The sequence below is a fragment of the Haliotis rubra genome, unplaced genomic scaffold (assembly GCF_003918875.1).
Source record: "Haliotis rubra isolate DU_JTF1 unplaced genomic scaffold, ASM391887v1 Scf91, whole genome shotgun sequence".
Classification (NCBI taxonomy): domain Eukaryota; kingdom Metazoa; phylum Mollusca; class Gastropoda; order Lepetellida; family Haliotidae; genus Haliotis; species Haliotis rubra.
This window is the reverse complement of record NW_025767646.1, coordinates 2211656-2229041: the sequence shown is the minus strand read 5'-3', so window position 1 is coordinate 2229041 and position 17386 is coordinate 2211656. Positions and strand designations below refer to the sequence as shown.

At 38.7% G+C, this 17386-nt stretch overlaps 1 protein-coding gene across 1 annotated transcript in view; it reads left to right on the top strand.

The window, feature by feature from the left end:
* LOC124264135 (dipeptidyl peptidase 4-like) overlaps positions 1 to 17386 on the top strand; it is a 541860-nt gene that overhangs the window by 36777 nt on the left and 487697 nt on the right. The window lies entirely within an intron of this gene.

Here is a 17386-nt window from a genome sequence, read left to right as displayed (position 1 = left end):
TCACTTTTAGCAATATTCCAGCAATATCACAGTGGGGGACACCAGAAATGGGCTTCACACATTGTACCCATGTGGGGAATCAAACCCGGATCTTTGCTGTGATGATCGAACGCTTTAACCACTAGGCTACCCCGCTGCTCGAAAACTCAGTGTGAAGGTCATAGGAAGGGATGCATCATTGGCAGTGTGTGTAAAGAGGTTAAAGATTTGATTAGTGACATAAGAAAATTAAGAATTTAAGAAGCTGTAAAGGTAATTCTAAGATGCCTAGCGGTTAGAACAATCGAAAAAAAAAATACATTATCAGACAATAAAGGTATAGTTTTTTGATGACGTAACAATTGAATGACGTTATCCCGTCACTGCGCCATTCTAGTGTGCCCCCTCATAATCGAACCATTTTAAATTACGTCACAATGTAAGCAACGTCACGATGCATGTCAGTTGTCATCGCCTCGTACGGCCTCCTACAGTAAACTACTCCGTTGCATCCCGTTTCTTAGTTTGCAGTTGCTTCATCCAGCTAACATCACTGGTGGAAACATTACGTTTATGTTTTCCGACGGCTAAAATGTGACAATTCGACTCACAAGTTTTCAGCGACGACGGTAAGGTTAGCAATGTTTACATTCCCACAATGCAATGCGTGGAATGTAAAACTTGACTACTCAGCTTCATCTGAATGTACTGATCTAAACTTCGTTGGTAGTAGAAATCACGGCGTTCATATTGGTTTTTCACGTTAATGACAGATGTAATTAAAATAATTCAGAGAAGATATTTAATCCGAATGTAAACTGTCATCAAACTGTTATCATTTGTTTTTTTCTGGTAACGTTTGTCTTAACGTAGGGGGGCAGACACATCAATAGAACAGCACGCCAGTTAGCCCTGTGCAAGGATTCTTAATTTAGGTCACCGACACCGTCGTTTGTTTTCTGCCTGAAATTATTCGTAATTATCCTTAGAAAGTATTAAATTTGGCATCTTAGAAAGAAATACAGTTAAACTCTACCACCATGTATAGTGTAATAAAGCACACTTTCGCCCCAAACTATTATCACGTTAATGCACTCGGACGCAAGCGTCCTCGTACTTAAACTATAATAGTTCAGGGCGAAAGAGTGTTTTATTACACTATACATGGTGGTAAAGCGAACTGTATTTCTTAAACAAGAATGATTGACTTGAAGTAAAATACATTTAAAATGAATTAGTGTTCTTTTCCTTTAACACTAGTGTTGTTCTTACTGACCAGTGATATCAGACTTACTTTAGGTTTATAACAAAATGTTCTTTTACATTTTGATGATGATGACGATGATGATGACAATGATGATGATGATGATGATGATGATTATTATTTCAAGTTTCAGTGTGCGTTTTCCGACATAATGCATATTTTACATTTTGTGTAGTTTATATGAGAATGAAGTACGTACATCCATTATAGGTGCTAAGGAATAAAGCCAGATATATCATGGCTTTAATGATCAGCTTTGGGAAGAAAGCCAGATATATGTGTGTGAATTAGGATGATCAAAGATTAGTGAAAAGAAGAAAAGCCAGGCTTATATATAAAAGACTCAAGATTAATTTTGCTCAAATAAAGCCAGCAATATAGGAAATATATTATCAGAGATTTATACCGCTATAACATCCAAGATTAGTCTTCTCTCATGATGTATGTGATAAATATAGCCTGTAATAGTGGGATATATATAGCAAGTAATAGTGATATTAATATTGCTGTATTATTATCACAGAGAACAGTTGGTTGCACAATATAGAGGTGCGGAATAGTTAACTACCAACTGTGACATTGTTATGTATGAGAAAAGGATGGTGTAGATTTATGAATCAGTTTGATAGGCTTGATGTAAGGCATCAGAATGTACAGAACGTTAGAAAAATCAATGATTAAGAGTGCTAAAAAAGAGAAAGAGAAATATTTCCGTTGAATCATGTTTGACATTAAGAATAGCACATTGACTAATGTTTAACAGTCTCATTTCTCAAAAGGAGGTGCTCAAATGACCATAATTGTGTGCGTGTGTGTGTGTGTGTGTGTGCGTGTGTGTGTGTGTGTGTGTGTGTGTGTGTGTGTGTGTGTGTGTGTGTGTGTGTGTGTGTGTGTGTGTGTGTGTGTGTGTGTGTGTTTGTAAGAATCAGAGCAGAAGAATGAGACATTGTCTCTTTTTTAAGGAACTGTTGGCAAAATAGTCTGTCGCTTGAACTGCATTATTTGCCTTCCGCCTTGCCCTTTCTGCATTGCTAAGCCATAAATGAAGCAAGTCTAGATTTCCACAGGGTCTGAATCTCCATTATCACTGGGGCTCCTTTTCAATTTCAAAAGAATTATTTGTTTCTATCAAAATCATACATATTGAGAGACCAAGCATCAGTCTACTGGTAAATCTTCCTCCTCTGAATACACACATCCTGGAGAATGTCCATCAGGTGATGACCTGCATGACACTCTCCTTCCATTCTGATTCTCAGGGACCTTATATTGCCTCAGAGCTGAAAAAGATCACTCTGCATCTTCATCTGTACTACTGATGGAAGAAGGGCAACCAATAATGAGCCGTTTCCTGGTAATGTCAGTGTCGCATATACATCATAATTGATTTTCAAAAAGAGTAGAGGTGGGTGCAGGGGAAGGTCCCTTGGATCACCCCACAGGATCGGTCTGTGAAAGACTGATCAAGCTGTTGTCCATATACGCTATCATCAGCAGCACATTCAGGTATAAAAGCCTTACTATTGATCCAGTACCAGATGTGTGAAATGTTGAAAGGACATAGACTGGAATGACTCTGTGAGTTTATTGTTATCGGCTCATTTTGTCACTTGCAAATTCAAATTAAGGCTACAACGATTCCTCTAAGATCAGTGTTGATCTGTGTGACAATCTTCCAGGACAATGACTTATAGTAACTCTTCCTGTTAATCCCCAAAGACTCCATAAGTCCATTGTCACTGATAAACACTGAAGTAATTACATTATCTAACACCATCAGATTGGAGGCCAGATGAACTACCCCGTTACAATTTTACTAACACAATTGTAAATTTGTTTTATGGACATGACACCCTTCGGATGGTAGTGTCCCAGCTGAAATCAAATTCTGTATAAATGATTCAAGAGTATGGAATAATACTATTTATTACCCATATGGTGAAACATAACCAGTGTCTATGTTCACATATCACTTTTGCCAAGCAACCATTGTTTCTGTATTTTGTCGTCTGTGGTGTCATTGAAAAATCAAAGGTGACGTCAATGAAGAGGTGTTTTGCTGAACATGAATAAAATGGATAATAAAGAAATTATTACACTTGAGCAAGTGTGTCATACGACTTATACATGCAAAATTATGTGTGTGTAATAATCTGTATTTGTCATCCAAAAATGTGTTCCACTGGAGATGTTGCTAGTGTGAGATCAAACGATATCTCCCAGGAGATATCGTTTTGACAGTAGATTTTGTACAATGCCCTCATGTCATCAATTACATGCGATCACAATGCTTAGACATCATCAGTTACATGACTCACAATGCTATGATGTCATAAACTTGATGACATCACAATGCTGTGACATCACTGCACTGCAAGTCTAATGGCAGTACCATGTTCAGAGATAACCCACATGCATCATAACCCACATGCATCCTAACCCACATGCATCCTAACACACATGCATCCTAACCTACATGCATCCTAACCTACATGCATCCTAACCTACATGCATCCTAACCTACATGCATCCTAACCTACATGCATCCTAACACACATGCATCCTAACCTACATGCATCCTAACACATGCATCCTAACACATGCATCCTAACACATGCATCCTAACCTACATGCATTCATCCTAACACACATGCATCCTAACCTACATGCATCCTAACCTACATGCATCCTAACACATGCATCCTAACATGCATCCTAACATACATGCATCCTAACACATGCATCCTAACACACATGCATCATAACACACATGCATCCTAACCTACATGCATCCTAACATACATGCATCCTAACACATGCATCCTAACCTACATGCATCCTAACCTACATGCATCCTAACACCCAACATGCATCCTAACCTACATGCATCCTAACCTACATGCATCCTAACCTACATGCATCCTAACCTACAAGCATCCTAACACACAAGCATCCTAACCTACATGCACAGTATACATATGCATCATAGAAATAATGCTCCCTGCATTACATGCTTCATAACCTTCAGTCATGCATTGTATTGTTCATGAACCATTAATGCATTATTTAATGCATTCATAATGAACTGCATGATTGATGAGCCATAAACACTTCATAAAGTAATCCTCGATGTTTCATAAACTTTTCCCATGCATGACATTACTGTTGAACACATCCAGGATGACATTTCTTCTTCATCAAATCTAATATAAGATGTTCCGCTGCGATATCCATGGGTACTTGACACGACACCATCGCATGGCAAGAGTCACTTTCTGTTGCTGTGTGATTCTCACCAAATCAGATGGAAGCAAATGAATAATCACATCCTTTTTTGTGAGATGCAAGCACCATTCTGGGAGCCGACTATGTTACCATGGCATGTAAGAGCACCTGAAGTGCTGGTAGCCACTTCTATTGATGTGGGACCCAGACATATGATTAGAAACATTTCATGAAGGTCTTTTTTGTCATCTCATGCTTTCTTTTCACTGACAAGTTTGTTTGTTGTTTAAATCTGCACTCAGCAATATTCCAGTGTATGGCAGTGGCCTGTAAATAATCAAGACAATACAATCCAGTGATCAACAGCATGAGCACTGATCAACGCAGGTGGGATACGATGTCATGTGTCAACCAAGTCAGCGAGCCTGACCAGAGGTACTGGTACACTGTATATAAAGTCTTTATGGCCTACCCTATCTTGGTACTAATATATATTTAGCCCTGGAGCATGTATTAATACAAAATAATTACAATAAAAATAAGAATTGTAAGGAGCAGAATAAATGCCCTTTCTATTATGAAAAGAATTATTTCTTAAAAGCAGTGTTATTGTATGATTTCGAATATTTTGCATGGATGAGATTATGAATTGCTATCAATAGTGATATGGTAACAGGTGCTCACCACAGAAAGGTGAGCGTTTCCTGTCTGAACACCATCACACATCACAAACACATGCAAAGGCATGTTAACTTTCAACTGAAAAAAGCATGTTAACTTATAACAAAATATGGAAATGCCTGACATGCCTGCCTGAGATGTCCTCCTGGCACATTAATTTGCTTTGTAGAGTTGCTTCCCTTTTATGGGTTTGAATCCCAGATGCTCCTGATAATATTTCTAGGTTTATTCGCACCAAACCAGTGCTTGTTGTTTTCCCCAAAGTGGTAGACATCTCAGACCTACTTTCATCCAACATTAATTTACAGATCTTGATGTGACTGTTCAAAGTGACATTAAAACCGAAAATATCTCACTATTGACAGTTCATAGAGGCAAGCATTTTCTCTTCTTGGTGAAGTTTTGTAAGTTTCCTTTTTCTAGCCAAAAACATAATTTGTGGCTTATTAAATAAATTCACTCATAATTCTTTTCTTTTAAAAAGGCAACAATTTGATTAACAACTCAATCATTTGTTGAAGCTTTTGAATATTTTATTCTCTAAAAACAATTTACACATTTTTCTGTGTATTAATTTGACAGTTGACATCATAAAGGGCTTTTATGTATCTGCCAAGGGCCAAAGGAATAGAAACACTATCTGCTTTGTCAACACACTAAAAGAAGGATATTACTTTCTTCAACAAACTTGTTTAAGCTGAAGAGCTCGGAACATTTTTTCTGTTTGTCGGTCCTACAAACCAAACAAATGGGCATGTCTGGGACCATTTATGTTTTGAGGCAGTCACTAAATGACTACCGGAACAGTGTAATTATCTGCAATTACCTCATTCATATCTTATTAGGTCCCATCTTGGCTCAGAAAGCTAAGCTTCTTATAACCCAAAATAGAATTCGGTACCGAAATGATCAATAGTTTTTTAAGTCAAATTTTGAATTAATCACTGCACCCATCTGTTGCTGTCGTGTCAATAGTCTTAAATTTGCCACAGAGATTCAATGCAAATCAATTTTCATTGGTACAAGAGAATTCGTCGAACAGCACTTACAAAATTCAAGCAAAACTCGTGACACACGCACAGGTCGGACAATCGATTTCGCTCTTGTGTGATTGAGGCATGATATAATATACTAGCTGCTCCCCTTGAAATCCCCAGACAGCTTTCCCCCTTTACTTGCTGATTCCTCATCGGTGTGTAAATTCCACCCACATCAGACTTTCATTTCTATGCAAATATGACAACAAGTTTCAGCTAGAAATTGTGATTAACTTTATGGTACATTTTCTCAAATTGCACGATTCCTCACAATATAGCTGTGACTGAGAAAGCATGTCAGTATTAAACATTATGCAAGCTTGCATTATGTTTAGATTTGACATTGATATTGTTTGATTATAGTATTGGTGGGCTTAATGTTCTCATAACGATGACATTATTGTTACATGTTCTCATGATGTATTAAAACTTCACAGACGTACTAAACATTTCCTTTCATTCATGTTGGCCGAGGTTGGCTGTGGTATTTATAGCAAATTAAAGAATTTGACATTTGTGGTAAGGTCAAATAATGTTTGGCTACTTCTATGGTCTAGCGGATAGAGTACCTGTGCACGGAGCAAAAAGTCATTGGTTTGATCCTCATACCAGAAGATGGTACTTGTTGTTACCCTGGCTCAGAGTAAGTGAACTAAGTGAGTGAGTTTAGTTTTGGTGGAGGTCTGTAAATAACTGAGTCTGGACCAGACAATCCAGTGATCAACAGCAGGAGCATCGATGTACGCAATTGGGATAACATAACATGTGTCAACCAAGTCAGCGAGCCTGACCACCTGATCCTGTTAGTTGCCTCTTACGACAAGCATGGGTTGCTAAAGACCAATTCTAACCTGGATCTTCATAGGTAGTCAGTGAACTGCTAAAGTGTCTGGTTAACTGTTGCTCAAAGGGGTTTTGGATAGACTTGTGATAGGAGCATGTGTGTCCCTGTCGTCTAGGGTTCTTCAATTTTGTCTGCAGATTATATACCCTAGGCATGCCAGGAACCTGTTATTATGGGTGAAATCCCAAACCACGCTGTTTGTATTTCTTGGTTTGGTGGAATCCCCAAGAATGGAATTCAAGGTAAATATGTACAACCCATTTCACATTGGGTTTTCACATCAAGATGAAATGCTGTGATGTAACAAAAGTATGTACTGTTTGTAAATATATGTTTAGAATGTTTCTGTATTGAGCCATACTATACAATGATGCTCAATATTTCATTTTATCAGCAACAGTCACGTGTTATGATGAAGTCCATGAAGAAAATGGCCTTGGCGCCGTGGTTCATGACATGTCATAATACCCACAGTATGCATCATGACATCAATCACTGTATTGTCTGGTCCAGATTGAATACACCACCATTGCAGAATAAAAATACTGCTGAGTGAGATGAAAAATAACAAACACACGAAAACACATCATACAAGATCATGCACCTTAGTGAACTTAAACTTTACTCAACTGGCCTGTCACATGAGTGAGTAAGTTGGCTTTTATGCCACTTTTAGCAATATTCCAGCATTATCACAGCAGGGGTCACCAGAAATGGGCTCTTACACATTGTACCCATGTGGGGAATGGAACCCAGGTCTTCGGCGTGACAAGCAAAAGCTTTAACCACTAGGCTACCCCACTGCCCCTAAGTGGACAAGTCCTTTAAGGTGTACTGTGAACTGTGACATCCCTGTGACATTTTACATAGAATAATACTCCATGTAGCCCACAATACACAGTACAGCAAGTGATGAAAATGTAAATGACATGTAGGGGCAGTGGGGTAGCCCAGTGGTTAAAGCATTGGCTCGTCACGCCGAAGACCCGGGTTCGAATCCCCACATGGGTACAATGTGTGAAGCCTATTTCTGGTGTCCCCCGCCGTAATATTGCTGGAATATTGCTAAAAGTGGCATAAAACCTCAGTCAGTCAGTCAGTCAGTCAGTCAGTCAGTAAATGACATGTAAACGTTGAACGATGTTCCAGTGATTGCATCATTATCACTGTTTGATTGCTGCTTTATCTTTATAGACACTCTCAATCATTCCTATACCTTGATGGCTGTATGTTAAAGATGCAATAAAATTCAGCCTTACCCAAAAGTCTATTTATTACTTTGTTTGCAAGGAACCTTGATTTTCACAGGCCCAGATGCTCATAGTGATCTAGTGAATTCTGTGAGAACATGGTCCTTCATCTCCAGTTTCGGTTCTTAAAACAGACTTTTCATCTTTTATCTCTGCCAATATAGGATAAACATACGTCACATATACTACCAAGTCTTACATAAACAACCATGTCTGATATTTACAACCATGTCTTGCGTATACAACCATGTCTTAAATATATACTCGTGGCGAATAGCTGCAACATTGCTGATGCGGCGTTAGGCAATATTGACTCACTCACTCACTTACATATACAACCATGTATAACACATACAACCATGTCTTACATATAGGGGGCAGTGGGGTAGCCTAGTGGTTAAAGCATTGGCTCATCACGCCGAAGACCCGGGTTCGAATCCCCACATGGGTACAATGTGTGAAGCCCATTTCTGGTGTCCCCCGCCGTGATGTTACTGGAATATTGCTAAAAGCGGCATAAAACCAAACTCAGTCAGTCAGTCAGTCAGTTTTACATATATATAGAGGATACTAAAATGACCTTCCGTGTAATACCATTTTTATTAAACGAGTTAAAGATTTGATGCTAAATCTTTCACGAGTTTAATAAAAATGGTATTTCACGAAGCGAGTTTAGTATTCTGTTTATTACTCTCCCACATAAATTGATAGAAACTGCCTACGTAGTGTGATGATTCTCAGCTTTCCACGAGTCAAGCAAGTCTAATACCATTGTGATAGAGGTATTAGCATTGTGACGTCATACCTGCAAACCATTATGATGTCATACCTCTAGCAGTATTACACTAGTGTAATATTTTGTAAAAATATGACACTGCAGTAGTGGTGGTACGATTAATTGAAATAATCGAAGATTGGTAGCAGTGACTAAACGACCAAGCAATCGATCATGGTTTCTCATAATCGAACACAAACAATTCTGGAACACTTTTTGCATTAACAATATTTTTCACAAGGCTGGTTTTGTAAGTTACATTTCATAACCACTACAAGCTTGTTCCAAGTCATGATTGAATTTATCTTAAAGACTCAAGGAATTTTATGTTCCTAACATACTAGTTAAGTAGTAATCCTTTCAAGATTTGAAATTTGCCACAACACAACACAACACAACCCCCACAAGAACTACATGTTTTTTCATTATTATTATTTTTCATTAACAAAAACAAAAACAAAACAAAAAAAACAGGAAAATTTCATAATTGACGCTAACCAATTATTTTCGATGATTGATCGGTTGTAATGAAGCAATCATCAATTATGAGATTTTAACCAATTGCCAACACTATACTGCAGTATCTTCCACGGGGGAGTAATAAAACACTGTCTTTAAACAGGGAAGTACTGCAGAGTGGGGATCTGAAGTCAGATAAATGTATTGACAAACAAATATAGATATGTGTTCCACTCAGATCATAGTGTATATGCACTATAAGCTCAATTTTGTAGCATTATCTTCACAAGGCAACTAGCAATACACATACAATGTTTGAACTGCAACCTCGTACAAATGTTTGTAATGCCATGTTCATGGTTTTGTGAGTATTGTGGTCGGAAAGAATCAGTGACAAGGGAGGTAACCATGGTCCAATTAAACATCCAGATATTCAGTTACGTCCTTACCTTTTACTAAAATGTGGTGTGTAAATAATTTGGATTCCATTTTATTTCATCTGAAAACACTTGACATGAACTCTCTGTTTGAGGGGATTAAGTCTCATTGGGATTACAGGTAAGAATACAGGTACCCAGCCCTCCCCCCCTCCCATACATCAAGGATTGTTTAGACAGGTGTGGTTGATTGCATGTCATAATTGTGTGGATGGATGCTCATCATGTCAATCACTAGATTGTCTGATCCGGGGACAAATGTTTACTGATAACTATCATGTGGCTGAAACATTGATGTCAACAAACAAAACTATTATCTCAATATTCTGTCACTCTCTGAACCTGCATGTTTCTAACCTTGTAAGACAGAACCATTTATTTCTCAGTATTCATGGAACCATCAGTGCTATTTTCAAACAACAAAATAATCCCATTTCAATGAATGCATAAATATATTTTGATAAAATCAGGACAATTTGTGTTTAATCTGTGCTGTTGATCTCTTTGCAAGAAATGTAAACAATCAGTGATTGAATGTGAGTACACAACCCACAATTAAGACAAAACTTGATGTTTACAGGAAATATTTATAGTGTTTAGTTTGATTAAGATTAGTGTGATATATCATGAATATACATTAAAGAGGTAATTCAGCCCGAGGTATGTGATATTATGCACATGTTTGCACAACATGACAGAATTATTTGTTCAAATTAATTGACATTGATTACCAGTCAGTCAACCAATCAAGTGAGTTATCGATACCTTCATGTATTATGTATTTTATTGCCTTTTTCTGTTTCGTACACAACTGAGACATTACAACAGAGAAGATCAAATAAAAAATCATTATACAGCTTGTTAACGCGGAAATAATTTTTTCTCTTAACTGATCAATCAGACATTGTCCAAAAAACATTCACAATTTATCCAACAATAAATTATCAAATCAAACAAGTAGTCTGCCAATGAAGTCATGAATTTTAAATTTTCATTGCCGAATAAAATACCTTGATTAATCAATAATTTGGTATGTCTGTTTAATACTTCACATACGAAGGTCATTTTGAAATCTCTTGGAGCATATCAATGTCAAGAAGATATTTAAAAAACACTTTTCAGCGCCAAAGTAATTATTATCCTCTGAGAATCCGAGTCTCTGCCAGTAATATGGAGAGTGGCGTGCAATTGTGAAGGGTTTAGTCGGTCTCTCCCATCTTTTGGATATTGCATTCCACGGTAAGTAGCTATCTTTTGTAATTGGCTGACACAAAATGATATAAAAGACCTTACTTTTGATAATTTTTTACTGTTTGATTATGTTGGTTTTCATGAGAGTATTTTCGCTCTTGCACTTTCAAAGCCTGTTTGTGAGAGGCGTTATGGGCTGATCTGTAGGGAGGGTTCATTGAGAACTGGCGTCACTGTGTGGAGGCCAGCTTTGTGTGTTGTATTGCAAATACTTTCTTATACAGTTGGTGATGTTTGTACCGAGAGCAACAAACGAGAGGGTATTACTCATGAGCTGATAAAAATACAGCTATTTCTTTCAGTGAGATTATTGATCAACTTTTGAAAGTGAATATAAGTCATGTTCTTAATGAAGTGTCCATGTTTTCAGAACATTTTACATGTTTCTGATAATAACAAGAATTGAATAATCAACCATAAATGAATTGTGTATCTGGCATAGTTTCATTTTCTTTTCAATACTCTTTCATTTTTTAGGTATTTGTTTTGTAGTTCAAGTAATATCCGGTATATGTGTCAGGTTTCATATATTAATGCGTGTTTGTCTTATATTGTAATCTAAACTATTTCATAGTTTGTCATTCTTATGGCCATGCCTCCATGAAGGCTGCTAAGAGGCACATCATTTAGTATCAAAAGACATTAGCCTTTAATGTAACTTTCTTTGCTTTTGGGCACTGACAGTTACTTGCCTGATTGTTGCTTTATTGAAATGAAGTAGACACATAGTGGAGATAAGCTTTAACAGTTGGTTTGTGTGTGTTATATATTGGACATTTACAAAGAATTTTTTGTTTACATTTTTGTAGCTCTGTGATGTGTATGTGTTGAGTGCTGGATAATGAAACAACATATTATTGAATATTTAGTTTTTACATGTGGAGACATTTAGTTGATAGAATCAATTGTTTTAAACTCTCTTGTCTCTTTAGACTGGGTTTTACTCTCTTCTCTCATTATTTCACATCTCTTAGACAATTTTATAGTTTTGGTCCTCATCAAGAAGGATTTTAGTGTCTTGTTTTTTAGAAATAGTTATGCTATTCTCTTCTTGAAGATTGTGTTGTATTTTCCTCTTCGCATAGGATTTTACTGCTTCTGGCTTCAGAACCTTTTTTTTTTCATTTTTTGTCACCAGACAGTGGTGAAATTTCCTCCCTCTGAAGACATGGTTTTATTTTCTTGCTTCTTTAAACACTTTTCTCCTCTCTCAGTGCACAGGGTTAAATTCTCCTCTGCATTTGTACCATGTATAAAATTATCTTCTCTCAGTGGCAAGGGTAAAATTAGTTTATTTTCCTTTGTTTTGGATAGTGTTATGGCATCTAATGTATTTACAGAACATCGTCAAAGACAACGTACCATTTTGACTGTAATTAATTTTGGATGCATCAATTAAGCATACTGAACTTCTTGTTTATTCCATAGAGTGATGTTTCGGTGTAGATTCTTATACCTTCTTCAAGCTCACTTTGTAAGCATTGATGGACCACCATCAATGACAACTACAGTTCTTACTTGGTGTTTAATACCTTGACAGGAAACCATGAATGGCAATCAACAGTTCTTACAGAACTTGGTGTCTGATGCATTGATGGAAAATTGTTCTGACTGAACTTGGGTTTCTGTTGCCTTGATAGAAACCATGAATGACAACCTAAAGTTCTTGTTAACTTAGTGCCTGATGCACTGATAAAACACTATCACATCTGACATTTGACATGCCCTGTGTAGATTTTTATTGACTGATTGTTTTTTTAGTACTCTCGTGTCAGTACAGCACTAGGTTGTTAGACACATGGATGGATACTCTGCCCAGGTGTGTTATTGCTATTCCCAAGTGTAGTACTTTGATGGAGTATTGTTTATGACATGTATGCCTGATTTCTCCAAATTCAGTCTGTTCAATCTGTGGGGAATGCCGTGCAGCTGTTGCGGAACTAGGATGGGACATGTTGCATTGTCTGTGCAGATGTGCAGAAGGTGTAGAAGTAGCTTCTTTCTTTAAAGGGAAGAATCCATTAAGCAGGATCAGTTTTTCTGTGATTAGTAATTCCTCTTGTTTTCAATTGGATTACCATTCAGTTGATCTAAGTTCAGAAAGAACAGATGGCATTTCGCGGTAATTGGGTCTGTGGATCTATCTGATTGTAGGGGTGTTATGTTTGTCTGTTGTTGTGGGAGGGAGTAGGGGGAGGGTAAGGGAAAAGGTGAGAGGGTACCTTATGTTGGGATGTCAGGAAGTGTGCAATGGCAAGGCAGAAGTGGAAATAGAAGAGGTTAAAGATGTTGACACAGGAAGGACGAAAGAAGATTGTGGATTAAATGAAGAGTATAAAAAGCAGGAGTGTTAAATAGCTAAAGGAGGCGAAGGGGAAGAAGAGATTGGCAAGAACAAATGGGAACTATTGAGTGGGGTGAAGAGGAAGTCTGTTGTGGGTAGGAAGATGTGTATAGGGAGGCCATATGAGGGCGATGTAAGAAATAGGGGTTGGGATCATATGTAGGCAGAAGATGTGAGGGTAGCACTGGGAAGGGATTGTGTCAGGGATAATCTGTAGGGAAAGATACAAGGGTAGCAGGGAAGGGATTGTGTCAGGGATAATCTGTAGGGGAAAGATACGAGGGTAGCAGGGAAGGGATTGTGTCAGGGATAATCTGTAGGGGAAAGATACGAGGGTAGCAGGGAAGGGATTGTGTCAGGGATAATCTGTAGGGAAAGATACAAGGGTAGCAGGGAAGGGATTGTGGATGGAATAATATGAAGGGTAAATAAGGTAATGAGGGTTATGCCAGTTTCCCTTAGTAAGTGCTTTTGTTAGTGAGGTGTTGAGGGCAATGAAGAAATTAGTTTAAACTTTGTGCTTGATGTGCCTTTCCACTTCTCTATTCTACTAACTTCTTGTTACAAAATGACACAAAGGCTGGTCATTTGGTCATCCAGTGAAGGGAACATCCTCCTCTACACTCCTGGTTAGAAGGGATGACAGTATAAGAGACTGCAGTTAACATGATTTTCTGTATTGTATAGTCCAATAACCATCCACATCTCTCAATTTTGTGAGCATCCAAGGCAATGTGTACACCTATTATCGTTATTCGCTAAGTGATGGGGATGACTATTGACCAAAACGTTTGTTATCAGGACCATGCAGACAGTGCAATTCGTCAATTTTCCTCCACTGATCCAGCCAAAGGGCAAAGTGTCTTTGATATTCAGGAGTAAAGCAAGGACAACAAGTCTATCGGGAATCAGATTCCATTCCAGTGTTGCAGTGAATTCAGAATTAGATTCACATTTGGTTTCAGTGTGAATAGATTGTGCTGGTCTTTTACTTAAATTGGCATGTCTGATTGTAACTGTTTCTCTGAGATGTGTTGTGAAAAGGTGAGATCCAGGTTTCAGTGCAGCAGATGAACCCCTGTTTAGTTTTTATCTACATAGGTTTTCTTTATGCATGGAAAAGGGAAATGTCTGTCATTGTATCTATTTCTATTTATAAATAGTGTACATCGGATTCTTACAATGTTGTTATGTCCCTGAATTATCTATGTTTGGTGTGAATGTAAAGCAAAATTTCAAAAAGTCTTGTTTCATGTACTGTTGCTCTAATACTTGTCAGGAATCTTGTAGGCCAATGGTGCTAACAAACGTTCCTGTTTCTCTAACAGACCTTCCACTCTCTGTAAGAGACCATCAACTCTCTGAAACAGACCTACCACTTTCTGGAACATACCCTCCCCTTTCTGTAGCAGACATTCAACTTTCTGAAACATTCAACTTTCCTGCCCCTTTCAGACATACCCTCCTCTTTCTGAAACATACCTTCCACTTTCTGTAACAGACACTCCACTTTCTGAAACCCTGCCACTTTCTATAACACACCTCCCACTCTCTGTAACACACCCTCCACTTTCTGAAATAGACGGGCGGTGGGGCAGCCTAGGTGTTAAAGCGTTGGCTCGTCATGCCGAAGACCCGGCCAGAATCTCCCCTTTTGATATAAGAGGGAGGGTGGAGAAGAAGTAGCCTAGCTAGGCCAGAATCTCCCCCTTTGATATAAGAGGGAGGGTGGGGAAGAAGTAGCCTAGCTAGGCCAGAATATCCCCTTTTGATATAAAACAAGGGTGGGGAACTTTGGCCCTAGGGGGAGAATCTGTGGCCATAGAAGTTTAAACAGGGGGACTTTGGCCTAGGGAAACTTTGGCCTAGCCACATTCTAGGACAAACGTCCCTGGGAAAGTTTAGACAGGGGAAGAAATGGCCTGCTACACCGGGTTCGATTCCCCACATGGGAACAATGTGTGAAGCCCATTTTTGGTGTCCCCCACCAAGATATTGCTGGAATATGCTAAGAGCGTCGTAAAACCATACTCACTTACTCTGAAACAGACTTACCACTGTCTGTAACACACCTACCACTGTCTGTAACACACCTACCACTGTCTGTAACACACCTACCACTGTCTGTAACACACCTACCACTGTCTGTAACACACCTTCCACTGTCTGTAACACACCTACCACTGTCTGTAACACACCTACCACTGTCTGTAACACACCTTCCACTGTCTGTAACACACCTACCACTGTCTGTAACACACCTACCACTGTCTGTAACACACCTACCACTGTCTGTAACACACCTTCCACTGTCTGTAACACACCTTCCACTGTCTGTAACACACCTACCACTGTCTGTAACACACCTTCCACTGTCTGTAACACACCTTCCACTGTCTGTAACACACCTACCACTGTCTGTAACACACCTTCCACTGTCTGTAACACACTTACCACTGTCTGTAACACACCTTCCACTGTCTGTAACACACTTACCACTGTCTGTAACACACCTACCACTGTCTGTAACACACCTACCACTGTCTGTAACACACCTACCACTGTCTGTAACACACCTTCCACTGTCTGTAACACATCTACCACTGTCTGTAACACACTTACCACTGTCTGTAACACACCTTCCACTTTCTGTAACAGGCATTTAGTATTTATGATGGATTATCTGCTCCACTGATATAGGCACTTTACTATGTAATAACTGTCCTGGTCCAGGGATGATATATGACTGAACAAAGGACACTTGAATAACAAATGAGCTGCGACGTAATACAGATTATGTCCTGTCTGAAGGAAAGGTATCAGCATGACTTACAGTATTCATTCTCTGGGGAATAGGCCAGAATATCCCCCTTTGATATAAGAGGAAGGGGTGGAGAAGAAGTAGCCTAGCTAGGCCAGAATATCCCCTTTGATATAAGAGCAAGGGGTGGGGATGAAGTAGCCTAGCTAGGCCAGAATCTCCCCCTTTGATATAAGAACAAGGGTGGGATGAAGTGGCCTAGCTAGGCCAGAATCTCACCCCTTTTCATAGGAAACAGAACAAAATATTCTAGTTTAAACAGGGGGGGAACTTTGGCCTAGGGGGGGAAACTTTGGCCTAGCCCAAATTTTCCCCAAGGAAAGAATATCCTAGGACAAAACGTCCCTGGGGAAAGTTTGGCCTAGGCCAGATTCTCCCCGGAGAAAGTTTAGACCGGGGAAAAAATGGCCTGCTACACTAGGTTCGATTCCCCACATGGGTACAATGTGTGAAGCCCATTTTTGGTGTCCCCCACCGAGATATTGCTGGAATATTGCTAAGAGCGTCGTAAAACCATACTCACTTTAACACACCTCTCTCTGTAACACACTTTCCACTGTCTGTAACACACCTTCCACTTTCTGTAACAGGCATTTAGTATTTATGATGGATTATCTGCTCCACTGATATAGGCACTTTACTAAGTAATAACTGTCCTGGTCCAGGGATGATATATGACTAAACAAAGGACACTTGAATAACAAATGAGCTGCGAGGTAATACAGATTATGTCCTGTCTGAAGGAAAGGTATCAGCATGACTTACAGTATTCATTCTCTGGGGAATACATGAGGAGTTTTGGTGGACCTTTTAGAGGAACCTCACTCATGTCAGCCTGCTGTTAAGATGACTTAATGATATCTAGCTGTGATGTTGTGTATAATGGGTAACATCATATCACATTGTTCTCAATAATTAAGAACACCTCAGGTGCACATGGTATTGATATATGTTTGGAGAGGATATTACCTTTATCATAAAGGTGTGTGCTATTAATCTATTGGGGAAATGAGTGGAAG